Here is a 25,354-nt window from a genome sequence, read left to right on the forward strand (position 1 = left end):
ATTAAACCAAATTTGGGAACAAAATTAATGAAAACATCAGTAATACTTCCTAATATATCTACCTACGCAGATTTTCACGAGAAAGTAATTAATATTCATGAGAAAACTATTCATCAAGGTATTAAAAAAACATATGAAGATTTTAAAGCTAAATACTATTTTCCAGATGCACAAAAATTAATCCAAAATATAATTAATAAATGCGATATTTGTAATTTATGCAAGGCAGAACATAGAAAAGTAGCATTAACATTTGAAAAAACCCCTGAAAGTAAAAATATCCGTGAAAAATATGTAATTGACTATTATTTTATTGATCAAAGAAAATTTTTAACTTGTATTGATATCTATTCAAAATTTGTTTCAATTATAGAAACTCATACCACAGATTGGATCGAAAGTAAAAAAGCATTACTTAAAATATTTAATATGTTAGGTAAACCAAAAATAATAAAAATGGATCAAGATCCCGGGTTAGTATGCAAATCATTACAAAATTGGTTAGAAAAAGAAAATATTGAGATCGAAATTACTAGTAGCAAGAATGGTATAGCTGATATAGAAAGAGTTCACAAAACAATTAATGAAAAATTACGAATCATAAATACACTTAATGATGCTGAAGACAAGCTCATGAATATCGAAAAAGCTACATATGTTTATAATCATGAAATAACACATGACACTACAGGTAGAACACCTGCTGAAATATTTATTTTCGGTATGAAACCTAATAAAAATGTCCAAAAAATAAAAGAATCAAAAATTGATAAAATTAATGAAAAACGGGAAGAGTATGAGGTAGATTTAAATTATGCAAAAGTTGAAAAAGATATGAAACGTAAGCCGAAACTTGTTAATCCATTTAAGAAAACAGGAAAAATTATACAAAAAGATGAAAAACACTGGCAGGAAATAAATAGGGGTCACAAAGTAATAAAACACAAAAGTAAATTTAAAAAACTTAAAAAACGCAATTTTTCTCGTTATTCCAGAAATGTTGAAAATTCTGACTCTGATATTGAAAGTGATAATAATAGTACCATGGACAACGTTACCATTAATAACGGCTCAACAAATTAGTATTGTCCCAATTACTTCAAAAAATGGCTATTTACTATTGAATACAGGAACTATAAAAATACCTCTTAATTACGAACACCACATGATAGAAATAAATCAAACAAAAATATTAAATACATACCAAGAATTTATAAAATATGAAAATTTATATAAAACAATTCCAGATATAGCTTTAGCACTTAAACAATTAAAACATGAAATAAAAGGGATTATCCCATCAAATAGACAAAAACGGGGACTAGTAAATATTGTAGGATCAGCTCACAAATATTTGTTTGGTACACTAACAGAAGAAGATAAAAAAGAGTTAGAAATAAAATTAAATAATATAAAAGAAAATATGATAGAAAATTCAGAATTTAATGAAATCATTGGTATAATAAATAAACATACAGAAGACATAAATAAATTAATACGGGAAGAAGAGGAAAATGAGGCCTTGCACCTTTTTAGATATTCTTTACACATTTTTCTAGAATACATTGAAGATTTACAAATGGGGATTCAGTTAACAAGAATTGGAATATTTAATCCTAAAATATTAAAACATGAAGAGTTAGATGACATTAATGAAGAAAAATTATTATCAATAAAGACTTCAGCTTGGATATGCAGTCAAACCAAAAATACTTTTATTTTAGCCCATATACCAACATCTTTTAATGAAACTCAAAAATACAGAATAATTAAATATCCAGATAATTTAGGCCGCCAAATTGACATAAATGATAAATTTGAATATTTTATGAATAATAATAAAAGTGTTTATTATTTGGAAAATTCTGCAAATCCTTTAGTGGATGTAATGGATCAAAAATATTTAGTAACTGACCAATGTATTTCAAAGATCCTTACAAATCAATTAGCAATTTGTCAACACACTTTTATTTCAGAAAAAGAATTTATAAAATACATTGAACCAAATATTGTAATAACATATAATTTAAGTAAAACGCAAATTAACCAAAATTGTGAATTATTTAATAAAACAATTGAAGGAAATAATATTATACAATTAAGCCAATGTACACTTGAAATAAGAAATATCAAATTCACTACTTCAAAGAATATAAATGAATATAAAATAATATTGTCAAGTACCAATGTAACTCTACATGAACCAACACCAATTTTAAAACTTAAAGAATCATTAATCAAACAACAAAAACAAGATATTGTCTACAAATGGATTGTATTTATAAGCCTAATACTTATAGTTGTAAGCATAACAATTTATATAATATTCACTTATAAGCGTTTAGCCAACCACAAAGAAATTGTTGTCGAATTCAACAAGGATGTTGAAATTTCTAAAGGAGGGGCGAGTAGTGTATCCACAGATACACTTAATGTATCTGCAAATACCCTAGATAACGAATCCCCCATAAAACCAGTATACCCTGCCATACCTATCAAATCGTATATAAACAACATTCCAGAGCCTACTGTGGGAATAATTCAAATAGGCTAGACACAAACCCTTTCCCATAGCATTATCATTGGCATCCAGACATAAACATAGACATAAACCATTCACACGCCTTTATCGACGACAGTAGACGTAAACATCAAACCCCTTTTGCTCCAAATTCATAAACAAGTGCCCATCCTGGGAACCTACATGTCAGCATAAAGCTCTGACCAATCAAAACTATTCAACCAAAGTCCATCTATGCTGCCAGCGTCGCTGTCACCGATAAAAGCTATAGTTATAAGAAAATTGAATTTGTAAAATCAGTTTATAATCTACGATCAATCCAATAGGATATCTTTATAACTCATTCTTGAATTTAATAATAAAATTTATAAAATAAAAATCCTAATTTTTATTTTTTTATTTTAAATCGGGAATTAAAACATATAATTTGCACTATATTTTCCCTTTAGAGATATACTTTTCTCACACTTATTTTTGCACTTAAAAAAATACTTTTTTCACACTCACTTTTTAATAAAATACTTTTTTCACACTCACTTTTTAATAAAATACTTTTTTCACACTCACTTTTTAAAAAATACTTTTTAAAAAATACCCTTGAGGGTTACGCAATTTCATCCGTTTTTAAAAAGGTAATAAAAACCATGTTTTATATCTACCTGATCTACCTGTTTTGTAATTTTGTGGTTATAAATATTTGCCGTCACAATTTTTAGGATCATTTTATTTCCGACTCGACCAATCAGAAATAGGGTATTACCTGTTATTATAGGTGCCAAAGTTCGTACCTGAGATACCTGTTGTGCAATTTATCCCTTGCACGTGTCCTTGTTATGACCCTTGCAGGTGTTCATTAAAGCAAGGAATAAATCCCATGGACAAATAAAAACCCCTATACCTAAAAGGGCTCTTAAGGGCTGTAGACCCAAAATGAAATTCATTTAAATTTTATGATTGTTAGTCCCACAAAATCCCATTATTCGATATGAATATTTTGAATTTGTCACGTGAAACACTACTCTTTGAGTGTTTGGCTGAATGGGATAAATATGTTTTTTTTTAAATGGATGATGATATAAAAAAATTTACCATATGAATATTTAACTTTATAGAAAATTCTGCAAGGGTATATAAACTTCGGCTCCGCCCGAAGTTAGCTTTCCTTTCTTGTTTTTATTTTGTTTTGATTGTCTTTTTGTGATTTTATTGTGCACTGTCTTTTTTTAATTTTTTTATCCTTTTTGGTTTCTTTGTTAACAATATTTATTGTTTATTTTATTGAAATATTATTTTGAATATTTAATTTTATTTCACTTAGTTTTTTTGGTTTTCACTTTATTTAGATAGATGTTTTTCCTTTCTATTTTTATGCTTTTTTTTTATGTATTTTTTTAAAAGTTTTTTGTTATTTATTATAATTATTATATTCCTTTTTTTAATATAATCTTTATGGGAGTTGTCTTTTGTGGGTTAACTTTCACCGATTTTCTATGGGAACACTTAAATCGACTTTTAATGTTAAACCCACTTTTCACTCCACGATTATATTTTATTTGAGCTTAGTGCGATCCCGATTCAAGACTCAATCAAGACAATACTGACTTTGCTGATCTTATCGGTTTACCATCAAACCTCGGCTTAAGAGAGAAACCTCAAAAAGGGCTATTTGTAAATCTAAACCATTGTCCAAAGAGACATTAAGAGAACGGACAATTGGCTGATGCAATAGTTGACTCATTGGTGAAAACTGATAAGATCGGAAGATCTTAATTCGGAGATCAAATTCGGACTGTCGGCGGCGAGCCGGTTCACTTGTTTATTAGTCTGGCTCAGACCGTGGAAAAGTTTCAGAAATATGATTACAGTTAGAGCTGGATGTTTAGTCTGGGATAATTGCTTGGTGTCAGACACTAATGAGGGGAAGATTGACAAACAGGATATGACTCATCCAGCAGAGGCTTCTGCGATTTAAAATTATGTTTATATATTGTATTAGCTTAGTTAAGCTAAGGGTTGGATAACATTGGATTTGACGACGAAATCACATGCACCAAACTTTGCGGTGGGACGACGTAGTCATTTTCATCCAGGTAACTCTTCATTTGTGATCACAAACTCTGTGATGGCCATTCTCTCGTGATAAACTCCTGCCCAAGGTTTTTAAGCTTGTCGCCTAAGGTCAATTAGCGCCTAGCGACGCTGTTTTTCGTTCAGCGCGCGCCGCCGTCAATTCTCTTGTCGCTAAGGATAGTTTTGGTGATGTGGTGTTGCTAGCCACTGCCAATATTCTGGTTAGGAACCGCTCCGGAGTTCTACTGCCCTGACGAGCGCTGCTCGATTCTGGCTCGCAGGTGCATCTAGTCACTTGAACGCTGACGGACCAGTTGCAGCTGCGGAAGATAAGTTCTCCGGTGACTGTATCCGGTATAGGTTACGCAGGGTTCTCTACAGTTGGATTTTCTGTGCAAGTCAGTTTGCAATCCCAAAGCTCTATCTACTCCGCACAATTAACTGCGATCATAGCCTCCAACATCACTGACTTTCAGCCACATTTGGACATTGGACGTCAGCTCTTGGAAAATTCCCGCCAATGTAAAGCTAGCGGATCTTCATTTTCACCATCCTTAGCCAGTTGATTTGCTAATTGAAGCTGGATTATTTTACGAGCTGCTTTGTGTGGGGCAAATTCATCTGCCTCCTGGTTTGCAATCAATCAAAAAAACTCGGCTCGGTTGGATTGTTTGGGGAGGCGGACGCCTACGCGCCGGGTACTCATATGGAAAGACGTTGAGTTGCAAATAATATTAGATCGTCCTTTAACATCACTAATTCTCATTCCCCTGGCTGTATATTATGTGGTGGGTGGTCTCACGTAGAGTCTGCATATTATGGAAAGCTAAATCACATATTTCACAGTCTAATCTATTTATACACATTTTTTTATTTTCTCCGAGGTTTGTGAGGTACAGGTCCAAGTCGAAGCTTAAGAATGGAGCATGTAACAATGTTTTCGGACTTGGGGTTCTAAGCCTGAACTCTGGGAATACTTGGATTTTTACGGTTTCTGGGTTGATTGCGCTTTTGGGATCCATGTATTCAGGTGTCTAGTCGATATTTGAATAAAATATTATCTATTTCGTGATGATTGGATTTAATCTGGTTATTTTTGTACAGGTGTCACAAAGGTAAGAAGACCTTATTCCTTGTCTATTAAATTGAGTTCTATCTAAGCTATTGAACTTCCTATTTCTCCATTTTTCCACTTGCCTGCTCGTCCCAAAGGAAAATCCATTAAAAATTCATTAAATTTGATTTCGAAGGTAAATAATTTTAGAGCACCTTATACATAATTTGTGCCGAGCAAGATAAAAAGCTTTTTCCCAATCGCTGACCCAAACGGATTGTCTGCTCCAAAATTGTAAACTTTTATAAGTCCTTTTTATACCAGTAGCCCGTTTCCATGCCAACCGAAAAAAGCATCAGAGTAACCTTAGGATTTATGTTACTAATATTTTTTCTGTCTTACAAGGCCGTTTCTTTTAGAAAGTTTGTGGACCGCTTTGAAAATATTTCCAGAGCTCAGTCTGCCTCTGGCCGACAACGTGTGAACATATATTTTTATTTCACACAAAAACATTTTTATTTTCTTTTTCAATTTTTTATATTAATTATTTTACTTTATTTAATTCATCAAGATAAGCAATCACATCCAGATATTCCGTTCAGTTCTTCCGAAATATTTTGTATTTTTATTGGCTCTGAATTGGCTAATCTAATGGGCTCCGAGGTTTCCTCGCTCTTGTCATAATCTGAGCAGTTACGACTCTGACATCCTTCTTACCTCATTTTATTTTTTATTTATTTTTTGTATTAAGGCTTAGTTTTACGAACCAATCGTTAATCCACTCTAGGATTCGAAATCGCTTAGCAAAAAAACAAAAAAAAAGGCGGGGAATATATTTTGGGTATTTCTAAAATAAATCATATTATTTTCTTAAATTTATTTCCTTTACATATTTTAATGTTCAATCGCTGAACATCCTATTATGCCCCTTGAGATTGTAGCGGCGACTGAAGAGTCATTTTCAAAATAATAATAAATAAACAAAAAAAAAAAACTAAAATTGTAAACAAATACCATCGATATACATATCGGCTTTGTAAATTGGGTTTTTTACCGATAGTTAAAGCGAAGCTTTTACTTCGGGAGTTGCCAAATTGTTAAGGCGCGGGATCAGCTGCAGCAGGGAGGCTTAGGAAAGCTGCAATATCAGCTGTTCTGCATTTCCGGTAACCTAAATGGAATGTAGGTTGTTCCATGCTCGGTCTTTTCTATCGAAACCCCCCAGAAGTGCAGACGCCCAAATAATATCTCTCTGCAAGTGTAAATTTTATCAGCGCAAGATCAGCGCAAGTGCAAAGTGTTTATTTTTTTTTTCTTATCAAATTCCGAGTAAGTTGCAGATCATGCGTATGTTTTTGTTTTATTTACATGCATACGCTTATCTAGATTTGCAACGGAGATAAGGGCAGCCTAAGCCTGTGTTTGTGGGTTTTTTTTTTCTTTTGTGTGTCGCGGCTTTATGAAAGCGCGACCTCGTTGCGGTCTTATCAAAATTTATCAGGTGAATATAAAATTTATATTTGTAATAACTCCAGGGTACTTATTGTGGCCGTTTTAAAGTTTCGTTGCGGTCCACACCAAAACACCCCGGGAGCGCTCCTGGTGGAGGCTCCCAGTTCAGGAGCGGCTTAACCTCGATCGGGTAATCCGTCTCCCCCCTCATCTTCATCATCATCTTCATCTCCTAATACATTGGTGCCGGGAAATTAACACTCAGTGGCCGGAAAATTAACCGTAGGGATGGTGTAAGGGAATTTGCAGACCCAACGAATTCAAGACCCGTTAAGTGAAAGGCCGTTGACCCCACCAGCCATGGAATAAGGAGCAAAAGAGAAATTATTAAAACCGCTAGCCCAGCCGCCCAGCTCCAAACTCGTGGCGATCATTTTTTTTCTCTCTTTTCTCATCTACATTTCATCCCCCAAATCACATGCGTTATAAAATGTTTTAATTTTATTTTCTTTTTAGTCAATAGTTTTAGTTATAAACTTAAATTTAAATTAATTACAGGCTTTTAGTGAAGTGGAAAAAAAACGGAATTGGAAAATATGAAGATAATATTTATTTTTTTTAAACTTTCGCGAACAAAATGGTTGTCAGTTTAATTTTAAATCGTTTAATTTTAATCCTCGTGCGAAAATAAGTTTGTTTTAAAATTCTATGGTGTGCAAAGCCTCATTACACTCATTTACAGCAACCCAAAGCAGAGATCGATCTTTCGCCGATGGATTTACAGTGAGTGGTTTATTTACCTTTTACATATACACTGTAAAAAAAAAAATTTTTTTCGAGTCCCACTGAATTTTAATATTATATTTAATGCATTCCTCCTTCATCTTAACATAAAAAATATCAAGAGCACGAATTTCATTTAAATGATTTAACTGTTGACTAATGAATACTCTATCCTAATGAATTTTAAATATTATCATTTTTCTAATACCTTTATTTGAAATTTATTTATCCTTTTAAAAAAAAGAAAAAAATGATATTTACTCATACCAAAATTTCATTATATTATATATAAACTCATACTTCTCGAAACATTTACATTAATTTATATTTTTTTTTAAATCTTACTTATAAGCTTTCCTCCCGTGTTATTAGACTATTGGTTTATGAAAGCAAACAATTAGGAATAATGCCAAACACCTCTTTAGCCTTAGCCAAATTTTTATTAGTTTTAAATTGAATTAAATCTGTTTTATAATGAATTGAATACCTCCTGTTTGAACTGAGCTGATGACTCCACGGTTGTAGGGTGTGAAAGGGGTCACTAAAGCAATGCTTTATCGGACCGTGACCAAAGGTAGGGTGGGCAGTACGCGAGCCTATTTACATCTAAGGCATCGCAAACTTTCTACTTCTCTACTCTCTCTCTCTTTCTAACTCTATCTCTAACTCTATCTCGCATGGAATTAATTCTTCCGTTCTTCCGGTTAGTATCTAGCTATCTATCTTGTCGCCAGCATGCTCAATTCTGGACTTTATTTAATATTAAATGTGGCAGTGTTAGGATTTGTACGAAGCAAGATCTCCATCCCCAAAGCCGACGAGCTAGAGCCAAATGATTATTAGTGTTCGTCACTGACCAGGATTTAAAAAAACAAACGAGAAATTTTTCTAAATTTGGCAGAAAGGTCCACAATGTGTTGGAACCTGAGGAAAACAGATATCGCGAGCTTAGGGTCGAGTTCTGGACCGGGCTAAGACACAGTGTCACCAATCTATCAATCTCTATCATTCTAAAAGCGAAATGAATTTCACCGTACGGAATGTGGTGGTACTACTCCAGAGTAATGCCCCATCCAGAAGTTCATAAGCGTAGAATCCTTTTGGGATTACTTGAGGCTTCCGTAATGGTCTTTTGGAATACATATGAATCTGTCGGAAACAGGTCGATGGCCAAGACCAAACTAGAAGCTGGGAGAAGTAATCTCTCTAGTCCTGGAAAGAAAGGAGTAATGACTTTACTACTTCTAACTAACTATCTACTTTTATTTTCCTGAGAAGTCGAAGAAAACAAATACCTTACAATACGTGTGACATCTAGCATCAGTTCAAACACTCTTTTGATTAGATTTTTTTTCTCTTTTGTTGGTTTAGTTGCTGAAGGCAACGTATCCTTAAGTAAAATATTTTGTTTGCTAGCAACAAGCTGAGCAGCGAGATTTTGATAATTCTTTTTTATTCCTTTTGTTGATACCTTCGTTGTGGAAAAGTTAAGATTTTTGGGAAGATGGGGATAGACCGGTCTCCAGATAAAGGAGCTGCAAACAGTTCCAATTCCTGTTGTCCGATTTGTAACGCCGAAGTAAACGCTGCCGAGGTCTACGTAACGGCATGCCAGCATGAGTTTCATAGGAAGTGCATAGAAGCTCACTGGAAGAAGAGTTTACAATGTCCGGCAGACCCAAAGGAGTTAAAGTAACGGAGGATCCGGAAAGACGAACTCGAAGTCAATCCAGGAATCAGCCCATCCCCGATAACGTCGGGAGACTAACGACAGACGACATAGCTACTACTTCAGGGTCCAATCCCATTAGCAGCAATGAAAGCAGCATTTCGGCGAACGCCACAACGCTACTAGCTATGGAGCGGAGATTGCTGGAGTCACTTTCAGGAAAGATGGCCGAGTTAATCCAAAACTCAGTAGCTGACGTTTTGACTAGGACATTAGCAACTCAGAATCACAGTTCGGGAATGAGTCACCCGTGTTTACCTCCATCAGATGAAAGTCTGCAAAACAGGATAGACCTAGAAAATAGCAGAATACCTGGGAAAGATCACACATTAAGTCCGCGTTCCCAAAATTCTCAGGGAAGCAATACGTCAGATTTGTTGAACCGCCCAGATAAGGTAGTGCATATCCTCAACGGGTGGAAAATTAAATATTCCGGAAAAGGAGTGTCTGTGGACAACTTCATATATAGAGTGGAAGCACTGACTAGGGAGACTTTAGGAAATAACTATACGGTACTTTGCAGAAATGCAAGCGTTCTTTTTGAGGGCAAGGCCAATGAATTTTATTGGCGATATCATAAAGCCCATGGCGAAGTCCAATGGGACAGTTTCTGTTCAGCTTTGCGGCTTCAGTTTCGTCAGGTTAGGGATGACGGCGACACTGAGGAGATTATAAGAAATACCAAACAAAAACCCAACGAATCGTTTGATTCATTTTACGACACCGTGTCAGGTCTGGTCGATCAGTTGGATCACCCGTGGACACAGCAGAAGCTAGTGAGAGTTATCAAAAATAACCTTCGTCCCGAGATAAGGCATGAGATTTTAAATCTCGATATCCAAACAGTCAGCGAGTTAAGAGGAATTTGTCGCAGACGCGAAGCTTTTATGGATGAGGTAAAGAGATCTCAAGGATACTCTCGAAGCACGCCTTTCAAACGCGATATCTCTGAGTTTGGTGAAGGTTACGATGTTCCGGAAACGGAGCAATCCGATGATGAAGCAGGAATAGAAGCTTTCTCCCTGTTGTGCTGGAATTGCCGCAAGGAAGGTCATAGGTATCAGGATTGTATATCGGATAGGAGAGTTTTTTGTTACGGTTGTGGAGCACCGAATACTTACAAACCAAACTGTAGTAAGTGTTCAAAAAACTTCCAAGCCGGCACGTCGAAGTCGCAGTTCAGACCGAAAGCTCCGAGTGCCGTAAGAAGTCAGGCCACAATGACCGAGAAATAGAAGAGGTAGTGTTGGCAACCTCAACCCCTTCCATCGACAAACAGTGCACTGATCCAGGTCCTTTGCTTCACAGCAAAATACTGAGGTTACAGGAGGAGAATATTTCAGGATTGTATCACAACCCAAACTTTAAAATGCAGCGGTCCCGAAGTTCAAGGCGGGTAAGTCAGTTTTGGGGGCGAGTAAAGGAGGTTAAACAGGGCCTTCAGTACATTAATTCCTTGCCAGCAGGATCAAGCGATCCGCGACCTTTTGTACCCGTCAAGTTTCTGAATCGTACTGTCCATGGATTATTAGATTCAGGAGCCTCAATTAGTTGTGTTGGTGGTAATTTAGCTGAGGAATTAAAAACTAGCATTAAATATAAAGTATTAGCATGTAGTGCCTCAACAGCTGATGGAAGAGCGCAGCAGATCATAGGATATTGTAAAGTTGAAGTAGAATACGGGGAAGTTAAAAAGTTAATGAAAATTTATATAGTACCCTCTTTAAAACAAGATTTATATTTAGGGATTGATTTTTGGAAACTCTACGATTTATTACCCCGAAAGTTAATGATATCTGAACTAGGGTCAACAGAAGTAAACCCAAAGCTCAACGTTGATCAGCATATTTTGTCTGAAGTGGATAAGGCCAAGTTGATGAACGTCATCAATTGTTTTCCGTCGTTCGCGCAAGAAGGACTGGGTAGGACGAATTTAATAACTCATACCATCGAGGTGGGTAAGGCTAAACCCATCAAGCAAAGACACTTTCCAGTTTCACCCGCGGTGGAAAAGGCCATGTACTCCGAAATTGATAGGATGTTAGAGTTAGGCGTTATAGAAGAGTCGGAAAGCTCTTGGTCATCCCCTATCATCATGGTTACTAAACCAGGAAAAGTTCGAATTTGTCTTGACTGCAGAAAAGTCAACAGTTTTACAGAAAAGGATGCATATCCTCTTCCTCAGATTAGCGGTATTTTAAGTCGATTGCCGAACGCGGAATATATATCGAGCCTCGATTTAAAGGACGCGTATTGGCAGGTGCCTTTAGATGTCGCTTCTCGGGACAAAACAGCGTTTACGGTACCGGGAAGACCTCTCTATCAATTTAAAGTAATGCCATTCGGGCTTTGTAATGCTACAAGTACCATGTCTCGACTCATGGATAAAGTAGTACCAGCACACCTCAGGAACGAAGTTTTCTTCTATATCGACGATTTGTTGATAGTTTCTTCAAGCTTTGACAGGCATCTTGAAGTCCTGAGGGAAATAGCTTTGCAAATTAGACGAGCCGGGTTAACTATTAACATTGGGAAAAGTCATTTTTGCATGCACCGGGTACGATATTTGGGGCATATCATTGGAGACGGTGGTATACGTACAGACCCCGAAAAGGTGGCAGCAATCACCAATTTTCCTGTCCCGAAAAGTTTGCGAAATTTAAGGAGCTTTATGGGACTATGTGGGTGGTATCGCAAATTTATGCCAAATTTTGCGACTCTTGCTGCTCCGTTAACTGACTTAATGACAACCAAACGTAAGTTCAGTTTGACCGACGAAGCGCTGAAAGCCTTCGAGGATCTAAAACGATCATTATCCGAAGCGCCCGTTTTGTGTAGTCCCGATTTCGAAAAACCTTTCGAGATACACTGTGACGCCAGCAAGACAGGGGTAGGAGCTGTCTTAGTACAAATATCTGAAGAAGGAGACGAGCGACCTATTTGCTTTATTTCAAAGAAGTTGAATAAGGCGCAACGGAACTATACAGTAACGGAACAAGAATGTTTGGCTGCAATAGTGGCACTAAAGAATTTTAGGGCTTATGTCGAAGGTCAGATCTTTAAAATTATCACAGATCATGCCTCATTAAAATGGCTGATGTCCAATCAGGATTTGAGTACACGCTTGGCTCGATGGGCGTTATCATTGCAAAGGTACAAGTTCAAGATTGAACATCGGAAGGGTGCCCTCAATCTGGTTCCCGACGTGTTGTCTCGGGTTAATGAAGAAGTGATAGCCGCGTTGGACTTGCGAGACGGACTACTTTTGGATTTGAGCTCGGAGCATTTTAGATCGGGGGAATACACAGATTTAGTGAATAAAGTGAAGGCGAACGAAACTAATTTTCCTGACCTTAAGACTGAGGAAGGTTTCGTTTATCGTAAGGCCGAACACCTAACAGGAGATCGCATGCACGACGAATTCTCGTGGAAACTTTGGGTTCCAAAGGAGTGAGTTCCCGAAATACTAGCGAAAGCACACGACAGTCCTTTGTCGTCTCATGGGGGCATCCATAAGACCATCGAAAGAGTTAGGCGTTACTATTTTTGGCCTGGGCTAGTGCCTGATGTAAAGGCTTATGTGAATCCTGGCGAGGTATGCAGGACCACAAAGCCATCAAATTGCGTTTTACGACCGCCCTTAGGGAAAGCTCCAGAAAGCCATCGATTTTTCCAACGCTTATTTATGGATTTTCTCGGGCCTTATCCTAGATCAAGAAGCGGCCATGTGGGTATTTTCATTGTCTTGGACCATTTTTCGAAATACGTTTTCCTGAAACCTGTTAGGAAAATTGACACAAGTACTGTGGTTAAATATTTGGAAGAAGAATTGTTCTTAACGTATGGAGTGCCAGAAACCGTAGTGTCCGACAATGGCTCTCAGTTCCGTTCCCATGCGTTTGGCAAATTATTGGAACAGTATCGCGTAACTCACACCTTTACCGCGGTACATTCTCCCCAAGCCAACGCTTCCGAACGCGTAAATCGATCGGTGATATCGGCGATAAGAGCATACATACGGCCTGATCAGAGGGATTGGGACGAAAATTTAAGTAAAATATGCTGCTCGTTGAGATCAGCAATGCATTCAAGTTTAGGGACCTCGCCTTACTATATGGTGTTCGGGCAACACATGATCACTTCCGGGACCACGTATTCGTTGTTAAGAAAGTTAAATTTATTAGACGATCGAGCGCTGAAGTTAGACCGTCAGGATTCTTTGGAAGTTGCACGAGAAAATGCGAGTCGGCTAATGCAGAGAAAGCACGACGAAAACGAGAAGAGTTACAATTTGCGGTCTCGAAACGTGACTTTTAAAGAAGGACAAGAAGTGTATCGGAGAAATTTTAGGCAGAGCTGTTTCCAGCCAAGAGTTACAATTTGCGGTCTCGAAACGTGACTTTTAAAGAAGGAAAAGAAGTGTATCGGAGAAATTTTAGGCAGAGCTGTTTCCAGTCTGGCTACAACGCTAAATTTGGACCGTCCTTTGTTAAGTGTAGGGTTCGAAAGAAACTGGGAAGCGTGTATTACGAACTAGAGGATTTGCAAGGAAAATTTGTAGGCACTTATCACGCGAAGGACATAAAACAATAGCGCCTCTTCAGTCGGTATCAGTCTAGGGTACCAGGAATAGAATACCCTAGCCTGAATGTTTCGGGGGGGCTTTGTAGCGGCGACTGAAGAGTCATTTTCAAAATAATAATAAATAAAAAAAAAAAAAAAACTAAAATTGTAAACAAATACCATCGATATACATATCGGCTTTGTAAATTGGGTTTTTTACCGATAGTTAAAGCGAAGCTTTTACTTCGGGAGTTGCCAAATTGTTAAGGCGCGGGATCAGCTGCAGCAGGGAGGCTTAGGAAAGCTGCAATATCAGCTGTTCTGCATTTCCGGTAACCTAAATGGAATGTAGGTTGTTCCATGCTCGGTCTTTTCTATCGAAACCCCCCAGAAGTGCAGACGCCCAAATAATATCTCTCTGCAAGTGTAAATTTTATCAGCGCAAGATCAGCGCAAGTGCAAAGTGTTTATTTTTTTTTTCTTATCAAATTCCGAGTAAGTTGCAGATCATGCGTATGTTTTTGTTTTATTTACATGCATACGCTTATCTAGATTTGCAACGGAGATAAGGGCAGCCTAAGCCTGTGTTTGTGGGTTTTTTTTTTCTTTTGTGTGTCGCGGCTTTATGAAAGCGCGACCTCGTTGCGGTCTTATCAAAATTTATCAGGTGAATATAAAATTTATATTTGTAATAACTCCAGGGTACTTATTGTGGTCGTTTTAAAGTTTCGTTGCGGTCCACACCAAAACACCCCGGGAGCGCTCCTGGTGGAGGCTCCCAGTTCAGGAGCGGCTTAACCTCGATCGGGTAATCCGTCTCCCTCCTCATCTTCATCATCATCTTCATCTCCTAATACATTGGTGCCGGGAAATTAACACTCAGTGGCCGGAAAATTAACCGTAGGGATGGTGTAAGGGAATTTGCAGACCCAACGAATTCAAGACCCGTTAAGTGAAAGGCCGTTGACCCCACCAGCCATGGAATAAGGAGCAAAAGAGAAATTATTAAAACCGCTAGCCCAGCCGCCCAGCTCCAAACTCGTGGCGATCATTTTTTTTCTCTCTTTTCTCATCTACATTTCATCCCCCAAATCACATGCGTTATAAAATGTTTTAATATTATTTTCTTTTTAGTCAATAGTTTTAGTTATAAATTTAAATTTAAATTAATTACAGGCTTTTAGTGAAGTGGAAAAAAAACGGAATTGGAAAATATGAAGATAATATTTATTTTTTTTAAACTTTCGCGAACAAAATGGTTGTCAGTTTAATTTTAAATCGTTTAATTTTAATCCTCGTGCGAAAATAAGTTTGTTTTAAAATTCTATGGTGTGCAAAAGCCTCATTACACTCATTTACAGCAACCCAAAGCAGAGATCGATCTTTCGCCGATGGATTTACAGTGAGTGGTTTATTTACCTTTTACATATACACTGTAAAAAAAAAAATTTTTTTTGAGTCCCACTGAATTTTAATATTATATTTAATGCATTCCTCCTTCATCTTAACATAAAAAATATCAAGAGCACGAATTTCATTTAAATGATTTAACTGTTGACTAATGAATACTCTATCCTAATGAATTTTAAATATTATCATTTTTCTAATACCTTTATTTGAAATTTATTTATCCTTTTAAAAAAAAGAAAAAAATGATATTTACTCATACCAAAATTTCATTATATTATATATAAACTCATACTTCTCGAAACATTTACATTAATTTATATTTTTTTTTAAATCTTACTTATAAGCTTTCCTCCCGTATTATTAGACTATTGGTTTATGCAAGCAAACAATTAGGAATAATGTCAAACACCTCTTTAGCCTTAGCCAAATTTTTATTAGTTTTAAATTGAATTAAATCTGTTTTATAATGAATTGAATACCTCCTGTTTGAACTGAGCTGATGACTCCACGGTTGTAGGGTGTGAAAGGGGTCACTAAAGCAATGCTTTATCGGACCGTGACCAAAGGTAGGGTGGGCAGTACGCGAGCCTATTTACATCTAAGGCATCGCAAACTTTCTACTTCTCTACTCTCTCTCTCTTTCTAACTCTTTCTCTAACTCTATCTCGAATTAATTCTTCCGTTCTTCCGGTTAGTATCTAGCTATCTATCTTGTCGCCAGCACGCTCAATTCTGGACTTTATTTAATATTAAATGTGGCAGTGTTAGGATTTGTACGAAGCAAGATCTCCATCCCCAAAGCCGACGAGCTAGAGCCGGACTCTATAGCGAGCCCTCGCAAGTACGAATCCTTCCTAAACAGCTCAGAATACCGTTACACGCTACAAGATCTTCAGAGATATTTTTATTTTACAATAACTACGTGCCATGTTCTCGGTTTTCAGCAGATACGATTCTGTCATCACATTTTGATTATCTGGTATATATATTATCTAGCAATCGCCCTAGGAGTAAGATACCTGGCCGATCTGCCTCTTTTTCTTTTTTTTTATATTTATATTTTTATATTTTTTGTTTATTTTTATTTTTTCTACAAGTTGGTCCTTATCCCTCTAGTGCCCAAGACCGCCTCTAGACGGGTAATGTTAAAAATACCGTTATTTTATTCTTTTCAATCCTTTTGACTCGGTTTTGCATTGTTTCTAATTTGGGAAAGTCCAAAAATTAAGTTTGTTGCCTTTGGAATACATACTAGAGCTTGCGCAAGCTGCCATGTATTCATTTGAAGCAGAAAATTTGTGAAACTCGAATGAAGTAATTATTTTGTAAAAAGTGCAAAATGTAAATATTTTTTTTAAATATTATAAATAGTTTGCCGATGAAATAAAAAATTGTACCGTGTTGTTGATAGTCTCAATGACGCAAAATACGAAACCCACACTAAAAATAAGCTTTCGTTAGCTTTTTGTTGCATTTATAAAATATCCCGTCTAGAGGCGGTCTTGGGACAATTCGGGAAAAAAAATTTTATAAAGTGATTTAGAAAGGGAAGTAACTTATGACATATTTAAGTACGAATAACTGCTTGAATAATGAATTAATTGAATAATGTTAATAAGTTATCAGCTCTTTCCGACGTGGAGATTAAAAAATTATTAAATTCTATTGATTTTGGCATTGATACCATGACATTGGTCTATGTTGGGTGGAGAGATTTGTGTAACTTCAAGCGGAAGTCCTACTACTTTTGCAAAATGGTTGTCACCCTCAAGTTCGATTGCATCCAATTCACCTCAAGCATAGAAACGCAAACGTAAAGCGCCTGCTGATCATAATACTGCTCATGTTAAAGAAAGCACAATAGCTGAATGTGGATCTGTTTGGACTATGGATCCAAAAGCACCGCTTTTCAAAAAGATGTTGTGGTACCAAATGAACCTATTCATGGATATATCTGCAATATCCTTTAATGAGCCTGACCTCGGAGAACTTCAAAATCTATTTTATTGATTTTGGCATTGATACCATGACATTGGTCTATGTTGGGTGGAGAGATTTGTGTAACTTCAAGCGGTAGTCCTACTCCTTTTGCAAAATGGTTGTCACCCTCAAGTTCGATTGCGTCCAATTCACCTCAAACATAGAAACGCAAACGTAAAGCGCCTGCTGATCATAATACTGCTCATGTTAAAGAAAGCACAATAGCTGAATGTGGATCTGTTTGGACTATGGATCCAAAAGCACCGCTTTTCAAAAAGATGTTGTGGTACCAAATGAACCTATTCATGGATATATCTGCAATATCCTTTAATGAGCCTGACCTCGGAGAACTTCAAAATCTGTATACGCCATTCAAGTGTTTTCAATTTTTATCCCCTTGCAGAGGGTATTATAATTTTGGTCAAAAGTGTGCAACGCAGTAAAGGAGACATCTCCGACCCTATAAAGTATATATATTCTTGATCAGGATCCCCCCCTGATTCGATATAAGTATGTCCGTCTGTCTGTCGGTTTCTACGGAAACTAGTCTCTCAGTTTTAAAGCTATCCTTGAAACTTCGCACACATCCTTCTTTTCCTTGCAGGAAGTACATAAGTCGGAACGGCCGGGATCGGGCGACTATATCCTATAGCTGCCATATAACTGAACGATCGAAAATGGCACAACTGCAAGGGTATATCAAGGGTTCGGATCCGCCCGAAGTTAGCTTTCCTTTCTTTTTTTTATTATACAATTATTGAACATATCACTTAGCAAACAATTTTGTATGCTGTCCAAAAGGATCCAATACTTCGTTTTCCACAAAAAATTTAGAAATTTGCATTTTAATGACAACAGTAAGTTGCCCTCCAAGGATTCTGCCGACCACGATCCTTTATACAAAATACGACCGCTCGCGACTCATTTCAATGAAAAGTATCAATAAGTTCCGCTGCGCCAACGCTTATCTGTGGACGAACAAATGTGTGCAACAAAAGAATTGATTACCTAATTTTTTGTTGGCCTATCATCCCAAAGCCGCCTCTAGGCGGTCCAAGGATATAGTCATATAAAACTCGATCCGAGCAAAAATAAATTTTTTAAAAAAAAAAACATTTAATTTTGATACATACTGAATCCAAAAATAATTTTTTTCTTGGAAAAGAAAATTTGGGCACTAGAGGGTTATCTGATCGCCAAAAGAATGAAGGTTGGGACCCTCCTTACTTTAAAATACTACTTTAAAAACTTTAAATTGCTAATGCCTGTAAAGTTATCACTTCAACACTTTATGGGCCCCCTTTTAATGACTCATCACGTGATCAACTCCCACTTCAACTTTAATCCAATAAAACAGAGCCTAGACAAAATTAAAAGCCCATAAAGGAGTAACGAGTGGTAAGATTGTTTTTTATTATGTATTTTTTTTTTAATAGTTCAATATGTTAAATCCAATCTTTTGTTGATTCATTTCAAATGGGACCTTCTCCAAATACCCCCCATATAACGTCACTTATTCAATAAAAATTAAAATATATATTCAAAATAGGTTATAACCGTAATGTGTGATTGTTACCCGCAGGTTCTGTGGGAAGACAAAAATCCTGAACGCACTTCCTGGCAGCGGAGCTAGCTTGAAGCTAGATTAATCCAAATGTACGAGTAGTTTCATTTTATTTCACTGCTTAACGCAATCAATTTTTTCTTGTGAAATTCTAATTAAATTCTCGAGGCGAATTGGGGCGTTCGCTTTTCACCAAATCTGCGTTACGTCAGCATACGATGCCAGGCCGTGTCGGCAAAGAAAGCGAAGCGACTGCCGGGTAAGGCTTCTTTGAAAAGGGGGTCACCAGCTTTCCTGAACCCACCACCTGAACCAAGTGACGAAGGGCCCGGCCCGTTGCAAGATGGGGCTATCTGATTTTCATGCTCTTTCCGGCCGATTTAGGCTCGTTCCCTATTCCCACGCGATAAATTTTAATTATTAGAGATACAAATGAGCGCCCGTAATCTGAATCCTCTAAATAACACGACATTCGCCAATGAGATATAGCTGCAGTTCAACGCGTGCGGGATTAACAGGTTGCAAGACCACCAGCTCAACGTTGTTCATTACAGTTCGGTGACATGCACAGTAAAAATCAAGTCGGACTTTTCGGTGCTAGCAGCGTTTCGGTACATTCCGGCAGGCATCTTTCGTAGCATGTTCTCACCCACCACGAGTTGAGAGAGAAAATTTTTTCTCTCAACATAGACTTTTCTCTCAAAAAACTGGACTTAGAAAATTTTCATCTCACTTGGGACTTTGTGCGTGGGACTTATAACTTGGAAAAAATTATTTCATGAACATTTCAACGTGTATTATTAAAGTTTACCAATTTATGTTCTATAACAATTTTATTGAAGAACAAAGTTTAAACACAGCTCAATATTTAATAAAAAATATTATTTATTATTACAAAAAAAATATCCCGCGAAATTATTGTGCGTTTTGTGCAGCGTTTTTATTATAATTTAACCCAAATCGAAACGGTCACATTAGGTTGTTCATAGTCCGTCGCATTGGTTTATTATTGTGAAATGGTAAGTCCACTGCTGTGTTCATTCAATTATTCCCATTTTATTATGTTAATAATGATGAATTAACATTATTTCATTAAACAAATATTTTCAGTGCTGGCTGTACTAGAAATTTGGACGTCCCAATATCTTTATTTGTAAAAATCTTAAATAATTTGTTTTTCTTTTTAATTTATTTTCAGCTTTATGATATTTTATATAATTTTATATAATAATAATTGATATAATGAATATTACATAAATCATCCCTCAGTCATCCCTCCAACCTAATCTTCCTAATTGATATTCTACGGCCAGCGGGCTAGAAGTCATCAAAGGGCATTAGTTTAGCTTCAAACTAAATGAAATAAATCGCTGCCGGAATAATTTCTGCAGCTCCACTTTAATATTTTTGTGTTAACTTTATATTAAATAAAAATTAATTAACTCATTATTTGATTGACAATTTAATGGTGAATCATATGTGCGATAATAGTATTTGTTTTATGCTGTATGTGTATTGTTTGCATTTTACTGTCAAAAATAAGTACGAGTATTAAATACCTCTAAAGCACTAGGCCGCCGCTAACGAATTAGTCGTGAATTTATTTAAAATTATTTTTCACCTAATATCGGCGATTAATTATGTCGTTTGGAAATTCATAAATTGTGAATTTATTTATATAATTCGTTGTGTCTCTTTGCTTAGACCCTAATTTTTAGTATTTGCCTCGCAATACCTTTTTTTTTTATTACCCCCACTCGGCCACTGCTGGAAACCCGATCCGGCTGCATATGCATTTATGTGGCAAATTCTTGCTATTCATTTCTTTGTTTCTCATAGCGGAGGCTCTGTCCCCGCATACCCTTGATCCTGTCGCTGCTTGGCAGGGCACCGGCTCGATTTGACGAGCTCATTTACATTGTTGCTAGAGCGGCGGCTCCGACCCCGCACACCCCTTGCCATGGCAACTGCCTTCATGGGCAGAATAGCTTGAGCAAGCATTCCTCTACCAGTGCGATTTAACTTGGCCACATATGAGCTCTCCATTCCAGAGGTACAGGGAGAATAAACCATACGCCAGTGACTCAGAATCTGATAGCGAAGGGCCCCCGCGTACTAACCCCACAGTAGGAATTATGGACCCAGAGCAGCTTAAAGTTGTAATTCAGGCCGCGGTTAACCATGCCTTGGCGGAAAGGGTCAACAAAAAGCAGGAATTGCGCCAAGCCATAGAGCAGTTGGCCGCCCAGGTGGCAGCGGTGCAAATCGCACCCTCACAAGCAAAGGCTCCAAAAATCAAGGTTTATGAGCCCATTGATATCAAAGACAATGTTCAATGCAATGAGCCTTTAGATGCCTTTAAATGCCTGCCCGACTTTACGGGGGCACAAAAAACATATGGCGGCAAGCGGCGGTAGCCGCATATTACATTTTTAGGAATTATGTTAATAGCTCACGCCATTATCAGGCGGTAGTCATAATTAGTAGTAAGATTAGGAACCCTGCCGATGCAGTGCTATCCTCGTTCGGCACAATATTGAATTTTGATGCGAATATAGACCGCCTCGATTTCACATATAGTGACAAACGACAGATTCACGTCATCGAGCAGGAAATGGGTACCCTCAGACAGGGAAGCCTCACGCTTCTGCAATACTATGACGAGGTCGAGAAAAAACTCACCTTGCTTACTAATATGGCAACTATGTCGTACGAAGCATCGGCGGCAAGAATTTTATGCGAAAAGTTCCGGGATGATGCGCTACGCATTTTTATTTCGGGCCTCAAGCGCAGCCTCTCCGATGTCCTTTTCTCGGCAAAGCCGAAGGACATGCCAACTGCGCTGGCATTGGCTCAAGAAGTGGAATCAAACCACGAGAGGTACAGCTTCGCAGCATCGTTCGCGAGGAGCCTGGAAGATAGGGACAAGAAGCAAGTTCCAAAGGCGCAATATCGCCAACAAACGTCATATCAAGGGCACTCCCAAGTGAGTGCGGGTAAAAGCCCGCACTTCACTAAACGACACAAGGCTCAGGTGCACTCCGCTCGGAGCAGTGACAGGCGTCGCGAAAACACGCCAGAGCCCATGCATGTTGACCCTTCAATGTCTAGGTTGCTCAAGCCATCTCAAGCGCCGGCCTACCAAAATAGGAAGCCGGCCGGATCCGATCGATCCGGCCCGCCCAAAAGGCAGAAGGTAAACCACATTACTCAGGGCCCGAACGAAACCGAAGATTACACCGCCGCAGCTTCAAGCGCGGCACAAGAAGTCAGTGACGATGCTATCCATGAATATGATTCGGACGCAACTAATTTTTTAAGGGAAAATCCCTGCTACCTGTCATCAGACGAAGAGTAGCGGGGGTAGATATGAGACTTTTAATAGATACGGGCGCAACAAAAAATTGCATCCGTCCATACGAGGGATTGTCCGCCCAGTAGAATCGCCATTCACGATACATTCGAACTTGAAGGCCACGTTCTTCATATTTCCAGATTTGTCCTCCTTTGATGCCATAATTGGTCTTGACCTGTTAAAACAGGCAGGGGCATCGCTTTGTCTAGCTTCCGGCCACCTCAAATGGGGCTCCAAAGAAGAAAAGTTAGAGTTCCAATCGTGCCCCGACGTCAATTTTACCAACATTGGTTGCTCGGACGCGCCGCCTCTAGTTAAATAGGGCTTTATTAAAATGCTTGGCAAACGAAAGAAAGCCTTCGCAAACCCCAACGAGGCCCTGCCTTACAACACGTCGGTGGTAGCATCAGGACGGTAAGCGAGGAGCCCATTTTTGCCAAGCGTTACCCATACCCAATGGGGGCTGCAGATTTTGTCAACAGCGAAATCCAAGAGTTGCTAAAAAAATGGCATAATACAAAAGTCAAAGTCCTCCTACAATAACCCAATATGGGTAGTAGACAAAAAAAACACTGACGAAGCGGGCAACCGCAAAATGCGACTCGTGTTGGACTTTCGCAAATTGAACGAGAGGACGATACCCGATCGCTATCCCATGCCAAATATCTCTATGATACTAGGGAATTTAGGCAAAGCCAAATACTTCCCGACACTTGATCTGAAGTCAGGCTACCACCGGATCACTCTGACAGAGCGTGACCGCGAAAAGACTTCCTTTTCCGTTAACGGAGGAAAATACGAGTTTCGCCGGCTTCCGTTTGGTTTGAAGAATGCTGCCAGCATCTTCCAAAGAACCATCGACGACATACTGCTAGAGCAGATTGGCAAATTTTGCTATGTCTATGTTGATGATGTCATCGTTTTTTCAGAGGACGAAAACGCCCACATACGGCATGTGGATTGGGTTCTTAAGAGCCTGCTCGACGCCAACATGAGGGTGTCAGCAGAAAAATCGCGATTCTTTAAAATGAACGTTAGTTTCTTGGGCTTTATTGTCACTAATAAAGGTACCACAACAGACCCAGAAAAAACCAAGGCCATACAGGAATTCCCCGAACCCAAAAATGTATTCGAGGTGAGATCGTTCCTTGGCCTGGCCAGTTATTACCGATGCTTCATCAAAGATTTCGCATCATTAGCTAGGCCCATATCTGAAATACTTGAAGGGGAGCATGGAAGTGTCAGTAGGCACAGATCCAAGAATATCCAGGTGCAATTTAGCGAACAGCAACGACATGCTTTCCCTAAGTTGCGTAACATTCTGGCTTCAGAGGATGTCATCCTCAGCTATCCCGATTATAAAATGACATTTGATCTAACGACAGATGCCTCGGCATATGGCATTGGCGCAGTGCTTTCCCAAAAGGGACGACCCATCACTATGATCTCCAGAACCTTAAAGGACAGAGAGGTTAACTACGCTACCAACGAAATGGAGCTGTTAGCCATAGTTTGGGGACTAGGAAAGCTGCGTCACTACCTGTATGGGGTCAAAGACATAAATGTCTACACTGACCACCAACCGCTGACCTGCGCGGTGTCGGATTCTTATCCGAATACGAAAATTGAAAGGTGGAAAGAACGAATCGAAGAACGAATCGAAGTATGGTGCCAAGGTTCATTAAATGCCTGGCAAAGACAACCTCGTTGCAGATGCCCTTTCGAGGCAACAACTCAACGTTGTAGAAGAGGAAGAGGTATTTTCAAGCGCGGCCACAATTCACAGTGAGCTGTCGCTAACCCACGCTATCCCATTAACGCAAAAGCCTCTAAATTGCTTCCAAAACCAGATAACTCTGGAGGAAGCCCGCTGTTCGTCGAAACGCAGCTTCGTTCTCTTTGGAAACAAGAGACGGCATAACATTGACTTCTCTTGCGAGGAGTCATTGCTGGAGAAGCTCGCGGACGTAATAGTTCCTAAAGGCGTAAACGCCATCCATTGCGATTTGCACACGATAGCAATGGTACAGGACAAATTGGTTCGGCAATTTCCTGCCACCAAATTTTGGCACTGCAAAAACCGACTAACGGATATTTTTGCGATTGACGAGAGGCGGGAGATTCTCACTGTCGAGCACAACAGAGCTCACAGGTCTGCCCAAGAAAACGTGTAGCAGGTAGTCTCCGAGTACTACTTCCCGAAAATGGCTAAACTAGCAAGCGAAATAGTCGCTAATTATAGGACATGCGCTAAGGCAAAGTATGACAGACACCCCAAAAACAGAGACACCACTCCCATCTCATGTAGGAGAAATGCTACACATAGACATTTTCTCCGCGGTCAAAAAACATTTCCTTACGTGCATTGACAAATTCTCGAAATTTGCCATGGTCCAATCAATTCCCTCTAGAACCATAGAGGACCTTAAACCGGCATTACTGCTGCTGATGAATGTTTTCCCTAAAACCAAGGTCATATATTGCGACAACGAACCATCGTTAAAATCGCACACCATTTTGACCATGCTGGAAAACCATTTCGGCGTTAACGTTTCAAACGCACCGCCCCTCCACAGTACCTCAAACGGACAAGTGGAGCGCTTCCACAGCACTCTGGTGGAGCTCGCCATTATTGATAAAGGCATCAGTGACACCGTCGAGCTAATCTTACTGGCCACAGCCAGGTACAATAAATCTATCCATTCGGTCATCGACAAGAGGCCGGCCGACGTTATACAAACACAATCGGAAGAACCACTGTATGAGATTCAGGATAAGATTAGGATCGCCCAAGATAAGCTCAGGAACAGGGAAAATGCTTCCCGACAAAACAGGGTGTTCGAAGTTGGCGAAAAAGTCCTAGTAAAATCCAA

At 38.4% G+C, this 25,354-nt stretch overlaps 2 long non-coding RNA genes across 4 annotated transcripts; both read left to right on the forward strand.

Moving 5' to 3' along the window:
• Window positions 1-6,703: 6,703 nt before the first annotated feature.
• LOC116656262 lies at window positions 6,704-7,745 on the forward strand. 2 transcript variants are annotated; one of them, XR_006508004.1, is made up of 3 exons: window positions 6,704-6,974; window positions 7,032-7,287; window positions 7,656-7,745. It is a non-coding gene; the product is annotated as an uncharacterized LOC116656262 (long non-coding RNA). The 2 variants fall into 2 exon arrangements; XR_004311230.2 differs by having other exon boundaries at window positions 6,704-7,146; window positions 7,206-7,287; window positions 7,656-7,743.
• A 6,642-nt stretch (window positions 7,746-14,387) lies between these two features.
• On the forward strand, window positions 14,388-15,602 carry LOC116656266. Of its 2 annotated transcripts, XR_006508005.1 has the most exons (4): window positions 14,388-14,667; window positions 14,725-14,839; window positions 14,899-14,980; window positions 15,349-15,602. It is a non-coding gene; the product is annotated as an uncharacterized LOC116656266 (long non-coding RNA). The 2 variants fall into 2 exon arrangements; XR_004311234.2 differs by having other exon boundaries at window positions 14,389-14,839.
• The last annotated feature ends 9,752 nt before the right edge of the window (window positions 15,603-25,354 follow it).

The sequence above is a fragment of the Drosophila ananassae genome, assembly GCF_017639315.1.
Source record: "Drosophila ananassae strain 14024-0371.13 chromosome Y unlocalized genomic scaffold, ASM1763931v2 tig00000163, whole genome shotgun sequence".
NCBI classification, from domain to species: Eukaryota; Metazoa; Arthropoda; class Insecta; order Diptera; family Drosophilidae; genus Drosophila; species Drosophila ananassae.